This window comes from Zea mays, chromosome 8, assembly GCF_902167145.1.
Source record: "Zea mays cultivar B73 chromosome 8, Zm-B73-REFERENCE-NAM-5.0, whole genome shotgun sequence".
Lineage (NCBI taxonomy): Eukaryota > Viridiplantae > Streptophyta > Magnoliopsida > Poales > Poaceae > Zea > Zea mays.
In genome coordinates this window covers 5,808,611-5,822,193 of record NC_050103.1, presented here as the reverse complement: position 1 = coordinate 5,822,193, position 13,583 = coordinate 5,808,611, and positions in this window count along the sequence as shown.

The window sequence follows — 13,583 nt, the reverse complement described above, 5'->3', positions numbered from 1 at the left end:
CTTCGGGCTTGAATCAGAAAGGGAGAAGCTCAAAAGATACGAAGGTTGACACAGTGCCGAAGCTGTGAAGCAGGAAAGCTTCGGCATGTTCGCAGAAAGGGGAACCGACTTAAAGATGAAAAGGCCATTTAGACCTCGATAGAATGCTGTAGAATTATCACCAAATGTAAAGGGCATGTGTGTAATTTTGTATGGGTTGTACCCCGTGCCTATAAATAGGTGAACAGTACCCCCATACTGTTCACGCTGACTTGGCATTTGCTTTTGCGTCACACTTGTATTTTCATCTCCTTCCAAGCCGAAGGTACATTTATAATTCGATATTGTTTCTATACCTTTATGATGAGTTAATAAAGTTAAATGAATAATGTTATATGATTATTCACGCTATCTCTTATGTTTCATATGCTTCGTCTTTTACTAATGTATATTGTAGTGATGAAGGTTAATCCTTCATGACCTTCGTCCGGAGATCGTTATATCCTACGGGAAATAATGCTTCGAAGGACGAAGGATCTTAATGTTTAACATTTTCTGTGTTGCCTTGTTCTTAACTCATAGCATTTGAGAACAAGTCCCCAACATTGGCGCCCACCTCCGGTGAACTCACTTCCACTTCGAGTCTTCGTGAACACCTTCGGAAGCTATAGACCTTCGCTATGGCGCCGAAGAAAGCTTCAGCGGCTGGGGCTGCAGCACTACAACCGCTGGACCACAACCAGGAGACCGTCTCTCTTCGGGAGGCCAGAAGCCAGAAGAGAAAAGCTGTTAGCCCGACGCTTGAGGAAGAAGAGCTAGACCAAGAAATCAGAGAGATGGAGATGCTACATCAACAAGTGCAGAGGAAGAAGGAGAAGATGGCCCGCCTAGCTGAGTTGCAAAGGCAAATTGACGAAGCTTCTGAGGAAGTTCGCCATCTCACTCACGATGAGCAGAACAGAAGGCCTCATCAGAAAGACCTTCATCAGGAGGGCTTCGTCAACGAAGACGACTGGTATGATAATTTCCATCAGGGAAATTTTGTTTTTGATGATGCTTCTCCTCTGTCTGCTGAGCTGCAGGCTACTCCTTGGCCTCCATCCTATAAGCCACCCCAGCTCCCCATGTTTGATGGCCACTCCGACCCGAAGCAATTCTTGATGAGCTACGAAGCAACAGTGTCTTCGTACGGGGGCAACGCTGCAGTCATGGCGAAGTCTTTCGTCATGGCCGTCAGGAATGTTGCTCAAACCTGGTATTCCTCCCTTCGGCCAGGAACAATCACTTCATGGCAGAAGCTGAAAGATATGTTACTGACCAGCTTTCAAGGATTTCAAACGAAGCCGGTTACAGCTCAAGCCCTCTTCCAGTGTATTCAAGATCACGAAGAATACCTTCAGGCGTATGTCCGAAGGTTCTTACGATTGAGGGCGCAGGCACCAACGGTGCCCAATGAAATCGTTGTCGAAGCCATGATCAAGGGGCTTCGTCCTGGACCTGCAGCTCAATACTTTGCTCGGAAGCCTCCTCAGACCTTGGAGAAATTGCTCCAAAAGATGGATGAGTACATTCGTGCCGACAATGACTTTCGCCAAAGAAGGGAGGAGGCCTTCAGATTTTCTGAGATGACCAGGGGCTTCGGAGGAAGATACTACCCGAGGCATGTCCGTTCCATTCACAGCACTCAGAATGATGATAAGGAGAGTCAGCAAAACAGGCCGCAGTGCTCCTCACAGGCTTCGGGGCAACAACAAACTTCCTTTCGGCCACCAGCTCCAAGAGGCAGAGGCGCCAGGGGCTTCGGCGGAAGATTCGGAGATCAGCCAAGGAGACTGTTTTGCCTATTCTGTGGAGAGGGCAAGGGCCACACCACTAGGACGTGCCATGTTACAATCCAGAAGCAAAAGGAACTAGCCGAAGCTGCATCTCAACAAGCTCAGTCGAAGCAGGTTATGCATACTGCTTCGTTTCATCCGCCTTATGTCCCACAATACATAGACAACCACCCTGCGGCTTCTGTAGCTTCGGCAAGTCAACCTCAAGCTTCCTGGCAGCAGCTTCCGCCTCCACCTCCATTGCAGCAAGGTCAACAGCCAGAAGGGAGTCAATACGCTCCACAGCAGAGGGACTTCAGAGAACAGTCCGAAGCTCGCACAGTCAACAGCACTGTGCCAGAGTCGAAGCACATTTATTGACATATCCTACCTTTGATACCAGTCTTTTCTATTCCGTTTTATTTTCTGTAAAGCAAAAAACATTGATAGTTTCCATGTAACAATTTCGTTGTTTCCACGAGAAAAATTTATTTGATTTACAGGCCTAAGTTGCCGAAGCCTAAAATTTCTTCCGTTACCAAGAAGGACCGTCGGACTAAAAATCCTTCGGAGTAACAAAAAGTCGTTCTAAGGAACGCAGAGTAAGTTTATAAAGTCACAAAAAGTCGTTCCAAAGGGAGCGCAGCGTAAGTTTTCTGCTCAGAAGTCGTTCCTAAAGGAATGCAGAGCCTACAGCGAAAAGTCAACGCTGATACCGTCTAAGTAAAAGACGAAGAAGCTCCTAAGGGAGGCTTACAGCGAAAAGTCAACGCTGATGCCGTCTAAGTAAAAGACGAAGAAGCTCCAAAGACGTTCCTAAGGGAATGCAGAGCTTACGAATATATTTTATGTGTATCTTCGGAACAAATGTCACATGCATAACATAACATCATCACATCATTTTGCATAGCATAAGCATCATACATCATATCGCATCTGGCAAGAGAAGGGGACATTCTCAACCTTCGAAGGGACGCTTTGAAAAAGTGACATTGAAATTGTATAGCTTCGGAATACAGTTTCGGGGAATATTTTCACGAAACATGGGCGAACTTTATCAGATCAATATCAAAGTTGCATAGCTTCGGAAAATAGCTTCGGAAAATGTTTTCACGAGGCATCGATGTCATTCATCAGAATAATTTTGACGAAGGCTATCTTCTTCACGACGCATGAAAAGAAGGGAAGGTGTTTTTTCGCCGAAGGCTCAAAAGTGGTATGTTTTTAAAGTTTCATGCATCGTAAAGAATTCAATAATGAAAAGAGACTTGTATATTACATTCAAATGTACAAAGTGTTGCATAGATTACACTTTAAATGTTTTTCCAAATAGCACCTAATCTTCCCTCAATACTGCTTCGGCAGCTTCATTCAGAAGTTGGTCAACAACCTTGTCCATGATAGTTTCGGCCATTTGATTAATTTCTTCATCCCCTTTTGTGTGGGGGTCGGCAGATCGTCCAACAGTTTCTGAGCGAAGAGAACACTTCTTCAGTACTTTTACAAATCGTGAGCAAAGTTTAAAATGAAAATTACAACGCAACAAGAACGACTAGTTGGTACCTAACTGTCCTTCGGGCTCCCTACTCCTTTCGGCAGCGTCTGCTACTCTTCTAGCATCATGAATGCCTTTTTCGCTTCTTTCAATAATCTCTCGTGCCATTCCTCGGCCGCCGTCGTTCCAGATATCAGTAAAAAATTTGCCACCAACCACGCTCGCTTCGGCCGAGGGGTCCTTGATGTCTTCGGTAGATAAGGTAGCTTCGGATTGAGCTAAAAATTTTACATGTTCGCAACCTTTCTTCTCTAAGACGGAAGCAATTCCTCTGGCGCCCGAAAAAGCACATATGTCGCCACGACTGTTCAGAATCTCTTCGAAGGCCTCTGCTTCGTGGCTAATCCATTCCAGCGGACCTTCGGGATTGCCTCGAGAGAAATTCTCTTCGCTGGAAAAGGCGCCTACACTGGCGAAGCTGGATTTAATTTTATTCACACATTCTACAGATTTGACATAGCATTTCCCCTGAGATGTGCGAAGCTCCTTGACTTTTGATTCCAATTTGTTGACCATAAAATCACTAAGTTCTCGTTTCGTTTCCTCAAGCGCGCGCTCCTCTTTAGCTCTAGCCAGCTGTTTCTGAAGATCTTTAATCTCGCGTTTTTGAGCTTCGGCCTGGGCCTTTGAAGCAGCTTCGTCTTTTTTCACTTTATCTACCAGTGTAAGTAGAATTTTATCTTTTTCCAAAGCTTCGTTTCTCAGTTTGATAACTTCGGAGCGTAAATTATTAAACGCAATTTCATAACTTTCATCTTCGGCGCTCTTTTGCGCTCTTAACGCGTTGCTTAGGATCAGGCCCTATATGAAAAAAGAATTCATATAAGAAAAAAGGAATGAGTTGCGTAAAAAAATAGGGGGTTTTTTCTCAAGTGTTTAATTCCCGTACCTTCAGGCTGTTGTACGCGAGGCTGTCTGCGAGATCCTCTTTCGTCATGGCACTTAACCCAGCTTCAAGCTTCGGAAAGCCTATGCTTCTCGCCATCTCTCGGCAGACGGATAGCTCTTTGTTATCAGGCAGGCAGTATAAGAAGTCATCTTCATTTGTTCCATTGAATATTACTGCCCCCTTCGGATATTTCAGCTCCTTTGCATAGTGGTTGGCCTCATGAGTTTCTTCCTCAGATAGCTTTTTCCCCGAAGCATGTCGCATGATGTAATCATGCATGTCGGCAGGTGCTTCGGGGATGACGGTGTCCGTTTCTTCAACTAATATTGGTTCCGGAATTTTTACTGCTTCGGCTTCAAAAGGATGTTCTTTGAAGGGCTCTGAAGGCCCAGCTTCAGCTTCAGCTTGTTGAGCCGAAGCTTCAGTAGAAGTTTCAGCAACTTCAACACTCTTTTTTGGAATTGTGCTTGAAGACTTAATTGTCTCCAAGACGTCTAGTACATTTACCATTCTTTTCCTTTTTGGGGTCACTAATGGCCCCTTTTGGTTTTTTGCTGTCCCAATGATTGCTGTAGGACTCAAAACTTCTGATGTTTTGGAGCCCTCAGTTGCTTCTCTTACCTCCTCAATTTTTTCTGTGAGCGGCGCTTCGGTTTTCTCTTTTGTTTCTGACAACAAAATGTTTGATTGTTCTGATTCTATCTTTGGTGGCACTTCGGCCGTTTCTGCGATCTCTGGCAACAAGGCTGGCTCGATTAGTTTTTCAGCTTCGGTGGCTGAAGAAGTTTTCCCGGTAAACTCCGGCACCGAAGCTGGTTCAATATAACGCGGCCGTTGCGTAAGAACCTTTATCTTTTTCCTTTTCGGTTCTGGCTCGCTAGGAGCAGCTGCAGCTTCTTCTTTTGTAGAGATTGTGTTTTTTCTCTTCTGCTTTCGAATGGGATAGCAGTAATCAGGGTAGACAAACCCAATGGCATCAAATACCCGATTCAGTCTCTTCTTTTTTCGGCCTCCGAAGGCTGCTGACATTGCATTATCTTCAGCCTTCGAGTAGGTCCCAAGTAGCTCATCACTTAAATTGTCAATGCTTTTCAACCACTCATCATCTGGCTCAATAAATTTGTCTCCAAATTTGAAGGTGTACTTCAGTCTCACAAGCTCACCTTCGTCGGCCTTTTTTATGGTTTCTTGTGGCATTTCCCATTTCTCAGCAAGCGGCCACACCCTGAAGGCGATATGTTCTTGTACTAAGTCCCTTGTTCCTATAAAAGAGCAGACAACGCCGAAGGCTCTTTGGCACTCTTCGGCGGCTTCGTTCATTTCAACCTTCGGCCTCCGAAGGCCGAAGCTTTGCCAAATAGGACGCATAATTATACCTTTGATGTCTTCTCGTGCTGATAGGTCATTCTTCACATAAAACCATTCTGTCATCCAATCCCCGGGCCATCTCTTCCGAAAGGTTGGTACGGGACAGCTTGCCCCGGACCGAGAAACGAAGCTGTAGCAGCCAAAGTTGTTATGGTACTGTTCTTTGCCCCAAGGCTTTGTTTCATATAATAATTCATGAACATTACAAAAGCTTCTTGCGTCAGGCTCCAGACCTTGACTCCTCGCGGCCCACACGAAGATATTTAGCCTTATAATTGCCTCGGGAGTAAGTTGATGAAGATAGACTTCGAAGATTTTCAACACCTCCACGACGAAGCTGCTCAAGGGGAATCGCAATCCAGCTTTCAAAAAGCTTCGGTACACCACAACTTCATTTTCTTCAGGGTGTGGACAAGTTTTTTCTCCTTCGTCCGCCCTCACAATGGACAGATCTCGGAAATACCTTCCTCTCATATTAACAAGATGATTCTCTTTGATAGTTGATTTACCATAAACTGAATGGCTTGGTCGCCAGGGACGATCTTCGGAGTCTTCGCCACCGCTGTCCATATCATAACTTTCGCTGTCACCAGTATCTTCAGACAGCCCCTCCAGAATTTCCTTGGTAATCTTTTCTGTGTTGGACTTCGACATCGCTATAAGAAACCCTAGGTTCTTCTCTTCATCAAGACTCAGCTTCATCTCAGCAGCAGCCTTCTTAGCAGCTTCAGACATCTTCGGAAGCGCTAAAAAACTGTTTCTAAAAACCGAAGCTTCAAAGCTAAAAACTTAGCAGAGCACAATGCACAAGAGCTAAAAAATGAGTGAGCAGGAGGGTTGGCCAGAAAGCGTGCAAAATAAGTTTGCGGTATGGCCGTATTTATACGCTTGATGCGTTGAAAGTTGAAAGACCCCACTTGTCATTGAATGTTGCTATTCTAGCAAAGGGAAGGTGTTTTTTCGGACCTTCGGCATAAAGCCTTCGTTCATATCGCAATCTGAATTTATTATTTTCAAACAAATTAATATTGCGAGGGGCTACTGTTGGGGGCCTTCGGCTTCCGAAGGTCCTCAAAAACATGATTTAACAATGTTTCTGGAGTATAATGTGTGAACAGGTATCTTCGGGCTTGAATCAGAAAGGGAGAAGCTCAAAAGATACGAAGGTTGACACAGTGCCGAAGCTGTGAAGCAGGAAAGCTTCGGCATGTTCGCAGAAAGGGGAACCGACTTAAAGATGAAAAGGCCATTTAGACCTCGATAGAATGCTGTAGAATTATCACCAAATGTAAAGGGCATGTGTGTAATTTTGTATGGGTTGTACCCCGTGCCTATAAATAGGTGAACAGTACCCCCATACTGTTCACGCTGACTTGGCATTTGCTTTTGCGTCACACTTGTATTTTCATCTCCTTCCAAGCCGAAGGTACATTTATAATTCGATATTGTTTCTATACCTTTATGATGAGTTAATAAAGTTAAATGAATAATGTTATATGATTATTCACGCTATCTCTTATGTTTCATATGCTTCGTCTTTTACTAATGTATATTGTAGTGATGAAGGTTAATCCTTCATGACCTTCGTCCGGAGATCGTTATATCCTACGGGAAATAATGCTTCGAAGGACGAAGGATCTTAATGTTTAACATTTTCTGTGTTGCCTTGTTCTTAACTCATAGCATTTGAGAACAAGTCCCCAACAGGAAGCAAGTTGGAGTCCATCATCCACACAAGAACATCATGACGACCGACAGGCCGCTTGAGCTACTCCACATGGATCTATTCGGCCCGATTGCTTACATAAGCATCGGCGGGAGTAAGTATTGTCTTGTAATAGTGGATGATTATTCTCGCTTCACTTGGGTATTCTTTTTACAGGAAAAATCTCAAACCCAAGAGACCTTAAAGGGATTCTTGAGACGAGCTCAAAATGAGTTCGGCTTAAGGATCAAGAAAATAAGAAGCGACAACGGGACGGAGTTCAAGAACTCTCAAATTGAAGGCTTCCTTGAGGAGGAGGACATCAAGCATGAGTTCTCCTCTCCCTACACGCCACAACAAAATGGTGTAGTGGAGAGGAAGAATCGAACTCTATTGGACATGGCAAGAACCATGCTTGATGAGTACAAGACACCGGACCGGTTTTGGGCCGAAGCAGTCAACACCGCTTGCTACGCCATCAATCGGTTATATCTTCACCAAATCCTCAAGAAGACATCATATGAACTCCTAACCGGTAAAAAGCCCAACATTTCATATTTTAGAGTTTTTGGTAGCAAATGCTTTATTCTTGTTAAAAGAGGTAGAAAATCTAAATTTGCTCCTAAAACTGTAGAAGGCTTTTTACTTGGTTATGACTCAAACACAAGGGCATATAGGGTCTTTAACAAGTCCACTGGACTAGTTGAAGTCTCATGTGACGTTGTGTTTGATGAAACTAACGGCTCTCGAGTAGAGCAAGTTGATCTTGATGAGATAGGTAATGAAGAGGCTCCATGCATCGCGCTAAGGAACATGTCCATTGGGGATGTGTGTCCTAAGGAATCCAAAGAGCCTCCAAATGCACAAGATCAACCATCCTCCTCCATGCAAGCATCTCCACCAACTCAAAATGAGGATGAGGCTCAAGTTGATGAAGGGCAAAATCAAGAAGATGAGCCACCTCAAGATAATAGCAATGATCAAGGGGGAGATGAAAATAATCAAGAAAAGGAGGATGAGGAAGAACCAAGACCGCCACACCCAAGAGTCCACCAAGCAATACAACGAGATCACCCCGTCGACACCATCCTCGGCGACATTCATAAGGGGGTAACCACTCGATCTCGGGTTGCTCATTTTTGTGAACATTACTCTTTTGTTTCCTCTATTGAGCCACACAAGGTAGAGGAAGCTCTCCAAGATTCGGATTGGGTGGTGGCGATGCAAGAGGAGCTCAACAACTTCACAAGAAACGAGGTATGGCATTTAGTTCCACGTCCTAACCAAAATGTTGTAGGAACCAAATGGGTCTTCCGCAACAAGCAAGATGAGCATGGTGTGGTGACAAGGAACAAAGCTCGACTCGTGGCCAAAGGATATTCACAAGTCGAAGGTTTGGATTTCGGTGAAACCTATGCACCCGTAGCTAGGCTTGAGTCAATTCGCATATTATTAGCCTATGCTACTTACCATGGCTTCAAGCTTTATCAAATGGACGTGAAAAGTGCCTTCCTCAATGGACCGATCAAGGAAGAGGTCTATGTTGAGCAACCTCCCGGCTTTGAAGACAGTGAGTATCCTAACCATGTTTATAGGCTCTCTAAGGCGCTTTATGGGCTCAAGCAAGCCCCAAGGGCATGGTATGAATGCCTTAGAGATTTCCTTATTGCTAATGGCTTCAAAGTCGGCAAGGCCGATCCTACACTCTTTACTAAAACTCTTGAAAATGACTTGTTTGTATGCCAAATTTATGTTGATGATATTATATTTGGGTCTACTAACGAGTCTACATGTGAAGAGTTTAGTAGGATCATGACACAGAAATTCGAGATGTCGATGATGGGGGAGTTGAAGTATTTTCTAGGATTCCAAGTCAAGCAACTCCAAGAGGGCACCTTCATTAGCCAAACGAAGTACACTCAAGACATTCTTGCTAAGTTTGGGATGAAGGATGCCAAACCCATCAAGACACCCATGGGAACTAATGGGCATCTCGACCTCGACACGGGAGGTAAGTCCGTGGATCAAAAGGTATACCGGTCGATGATTGGTTCATTGCTTTATTTATGTGCATCACGACCGGACATTATGCTTTCCGTTTGCATGTGTGCAAGATTCCAATCCGACCCTAAGGAATCCCACCTTACGGCCGTAAAACGAATCTTGAGATATTTGGCTTACACACCTAAGTTTGGGCTTTGGTACCCTCAGGGATCCACATTTGATTTGATTGGTTATTCGGATGCCGATTGGGCGGGGTGCAAAATTAATAGGAAGAGCACATCGGGGACTTGCCAGTTCTTGGGAAGATCCTTGGTGTCTTGGGCTTCAAAGAAGCAAAATTCGGTCGCTCTTTCAACCGCCGAAGCCGAGTACATTGCCGCAGGTCATTGTTGCGCGCAATTGCTTTGGATGAGGCAAACCCTGCGGGACTATGGTTACAAATTAACCAAAGTCCCTTTGCTATGTGATAATGAGAGTGCAATCAAAATGGCCGACAATCCCGTCGAGCATAGCCGCACTAAGCACATAGCCATTCGGTATCATTTTCTTAGGGATCACCAACAAAAGGGGGATATCGAGATTTCTTACATTAATACTAAAGATCAATTAGCCGATATCTTTACTAAGCCACTTGATGAAAAATCTTTTACCAAACTTAGGCATGAGCTCAATATTCTTGATTCTAGAAATTTCTTTTGCTAAGCTTGCATACATAGCTCATTTGAATACCTTTGATCATATCTCTTTTATATGCTATGACTAATGTGTTTTCAAGTCTATTTCAAACCAAGTCATAGGTATATTGAAAGGGAATTGGAGTCTTTGGCGAAGACAAAGGCTTCCACTCCGTAACTCATGCTTCGCCATCACTCCGAGCAACTCTCTATTCCTTGGGGAGAAATGAGCATCAAAGAAAAGGACTTCATCCTTGGGGGAGAGAGTAAAAGCTCAAAAACAAAAGGACCGTACTTCGTCTTTGGTATAATCTTAACTCATTTACTTATGACCAAAGGGGAAGCAATTACTTCGAGGGCTCTAATGATTCCGTTTTTGGCGATTCATGTCAAAAAGGGGGAGAAATGAGCCCAAAGCAAAAGGACCGCACCACCACCACCAAATTCAAAAACTTAGTGCTTTCCAAAAGTATTTATCATTTGGTATCCTATTGTGTTCAAAAGGGGGAGAAAGTTGTATTTCAAAAATTGTATATCAAAACCCTCTTGAACACTAAGAGGTGGATCTCTTTTAGGGGGAGTTTCGTTTAGTCAAAGGAAAAGCATTTGAAACAGGGGGAGAAAATTTCAAATCTTGAAAATGCTTTACAAACTTTTTCATTTACCTTTGACTATTTGCAAAAGATCTTTGAAATGAATTTACAAAAATTTTGCAAAAACAAAACATGTGGTGTAAGCGTGGTCCAAAATACTAAATAAGAAAGAAACATTCCATGCATATCTTGTAAGTAGTTATATTGGCTCAATTCCAAGCAACCTTTACACTTACATTATGCAAACTAGTTCAATTATGCACTTCTATATTTGCTTTGGTTTGTGTTGGCATCAATCACCAAAAAGGGGGAGATTGAAAGGGAATTAGGCTTTCACCTAAGTCCTAAATAATTTTGGTGGTTGAATTGCCCAACACAAATCTTTGGACTAACTAGTTTGCCCAAGTGTATAGATTATACAGGTGTAAAAGGTTCACACTCAGCCAATAAAAAGACCAAGTTTTGGATTCAATAAAGGAGCAAAGGGGCAACCGAGGGCACCCCTGGTCTGGCGCACCGGACTGTCCGGTGTGCCACCAGACAGTGAACAGTACCTGTCCGGTGCACCAGGGGACTCAGACTCAAACTCTTCACCCTCGGGATTTCTCGGAAGCCGGCACGCTATAATTCACCGGACTGTCCGGTGTGCACCGGACATGTCCGGTGCTCCAAGGAAGCGCGGTCTCCGGAACTCGCCAGCCTCGGGTTCGCGTGGCAGCCGCTCCGCTAAAATTCACCGGACTGTCCGGTGTACCAGCGGAGCAACGGCTCTCTTCGGCGCCAACGGCTCCCTGCGGTGCATTTAATGCGCGCGCAGCGCGCGCAGACGTCAGACTTGCCCATGCTGGTGCACCGGACATCAAACAGTACATGTCCGGTGTGCACCGGACACCCAGGCGGGCCCACAAGTCAGAAGCTCCAACGGTCAGAATCCAACGGCAGTGATGACGTGGCAGGGGCACCGGACTGTCCGGTGCGCCATCGCGCAGACGCCTCCAGCCAACGGTCATGTTTGGTGGTTGGGGCTATAAATACCCCAACCACTCCACCATTCATTGCATCCAAGTTTTCCACTTCTCAACTACTACAAGAGCTCTAGCATTCAATTCTAGACACACTAAAGAGATCAAATCCTCTCCAATTCCACACAAAGCCCTAGTGACTAGTGAGAGTGATTTGCCGTGTTCATTTGAGCTCTTGCGCTTGGATTGCTTCTTTTCTTTCTCACTTATTCTTGAGATCACAACTCCATTGTAATCAAGGCAAGAGGCACCAATTGTGTGGTGGCCCTTGCGGGGAAGTTTTGTTCCCGGCTTTGATTTGAGAAGAGAAGCTCACTCGGTCCGAGGGACCGTTTGAGAGAGGGAAGGGTTGAAAGAGACCCGGCCTTTGTGGCCTCCTCAACGGGGAGTAGGTTTGCAAGAACCGAACCTCAGTAAAACAAATCTCCGTGTCTCACTTACTTATTCGCTTGGGATTTGTTTTGCGCCCTCTCTCGCGGACTCGTTTATATTTCTAACGCTAACCCGGCTTGTAGTTGTGTTTATATTTGTAAATTTCAGTTTCGCCCTATTCACCCCCCCCCTCTAGGCGACTATCATCCCCTCCTAGTAAAAAATGACTAGGAGGAGATTTAAACCTCTCCAATCCTCTTCTGGATTGGTGTAACCGAACAAGCCCTTATGTGATACTACTATGTCGGAAGCGGCGGACCGAAGGGGCCGGGATTTAAATCGGATGGATATTCGTGAGCTGGCGTGAGGGCAACGTGCGCGCGAGGAGAATTTTGCCATTATGAAATACCACGGGTGTGGCTTCGACGAAATGGAGGTTAAAGAGAGGGATTCGACTATATGAAAAACCAAGGGAAAACACACACTCTGAAATAGACATGACTTTTCCATCATCAGGTAAGGACGATGATTATTCCACTGAAACTGACGTCGTCACACATTCGTTACCCTCTCTCGTTACAAGTTCACCACCTGCCACTTCGTCTCCTCTCTCTCTCTGCACCCAGACGTTCTTTCCTCTTGCTCCCTTCCACGCGCAGCCGAACCCTAGCCGTCGCACACTAGGCCCCTCACTCAAACCCCGTGGATCGAACTGCTCATGTTGCGGTCGTTGCAGCTGTGGAGGCAAGATGTGTGGCGTTGGTGACTGAGAAGGAGGCACGAGCGGCGGTGCAATCTGCCAGTATTGCCGCAGATAAGGTTCAACTTGTCGTCGAAGCTGTGAAGTATCGAAGCTTTGTTGAAGATAACTCCATGGTGGAATACTTGGTGACTGGTTGTGTTTCTCCCTTCCTTTTGCCGCATGTGGAATGATAGGGTTTAGGACTGCTGTTTTAGGAGATCTCCTATTTTAGGGTTAGTTCTTCACAAGCATGGTAACTTAGTCGTCCACTTGATCAAGAACTAGTTTTATTTCTACAGGAACATGTTGTTTTGAAGTATCACGTTAGCATCAAGAACTCACTGTGATATGACATTCAAGAGATGAGGAGGCAATCTTCACTGTTACATAACATCAATAGGTTGTGTTGTAGTATCCCAGAAGTTGAAGGGGGTAAGGTTGGAAAAAGCTTGCTGGCCATTTGAAGGATGTTTGCAAGAACATCGAGAAGACTTGTATTGTCTGTGAAGAAGATCTGGAGAATAAATCTCCTAGTTGGGACCTTCATCATCCACCTTCAGATGTTGAAGACCACCCTGACCCTTCTGATGTTGAGGACCAAGTGGATGGATACGTGTCAGAAGATCCGGAGTTGTGGGAAATGGTGTTTGAAGACATGAAGTGGGAGGAGAATAAAGTTGTTGTCTCTTTGTCTGAGCATTGTCGTATTATGGGCTACGACGAGATTTATGATCGTACTGTTTAAGTTGCCAAGACTACTAGTATGTTTCTTCTGTGGTTCTTTCTTTTGTGGTCATGAGATGAACTTGTAACGAGTTTGTGTCACGAGATGAACTAGTTAGCAGTTATGAAGACTTTTGTGATGT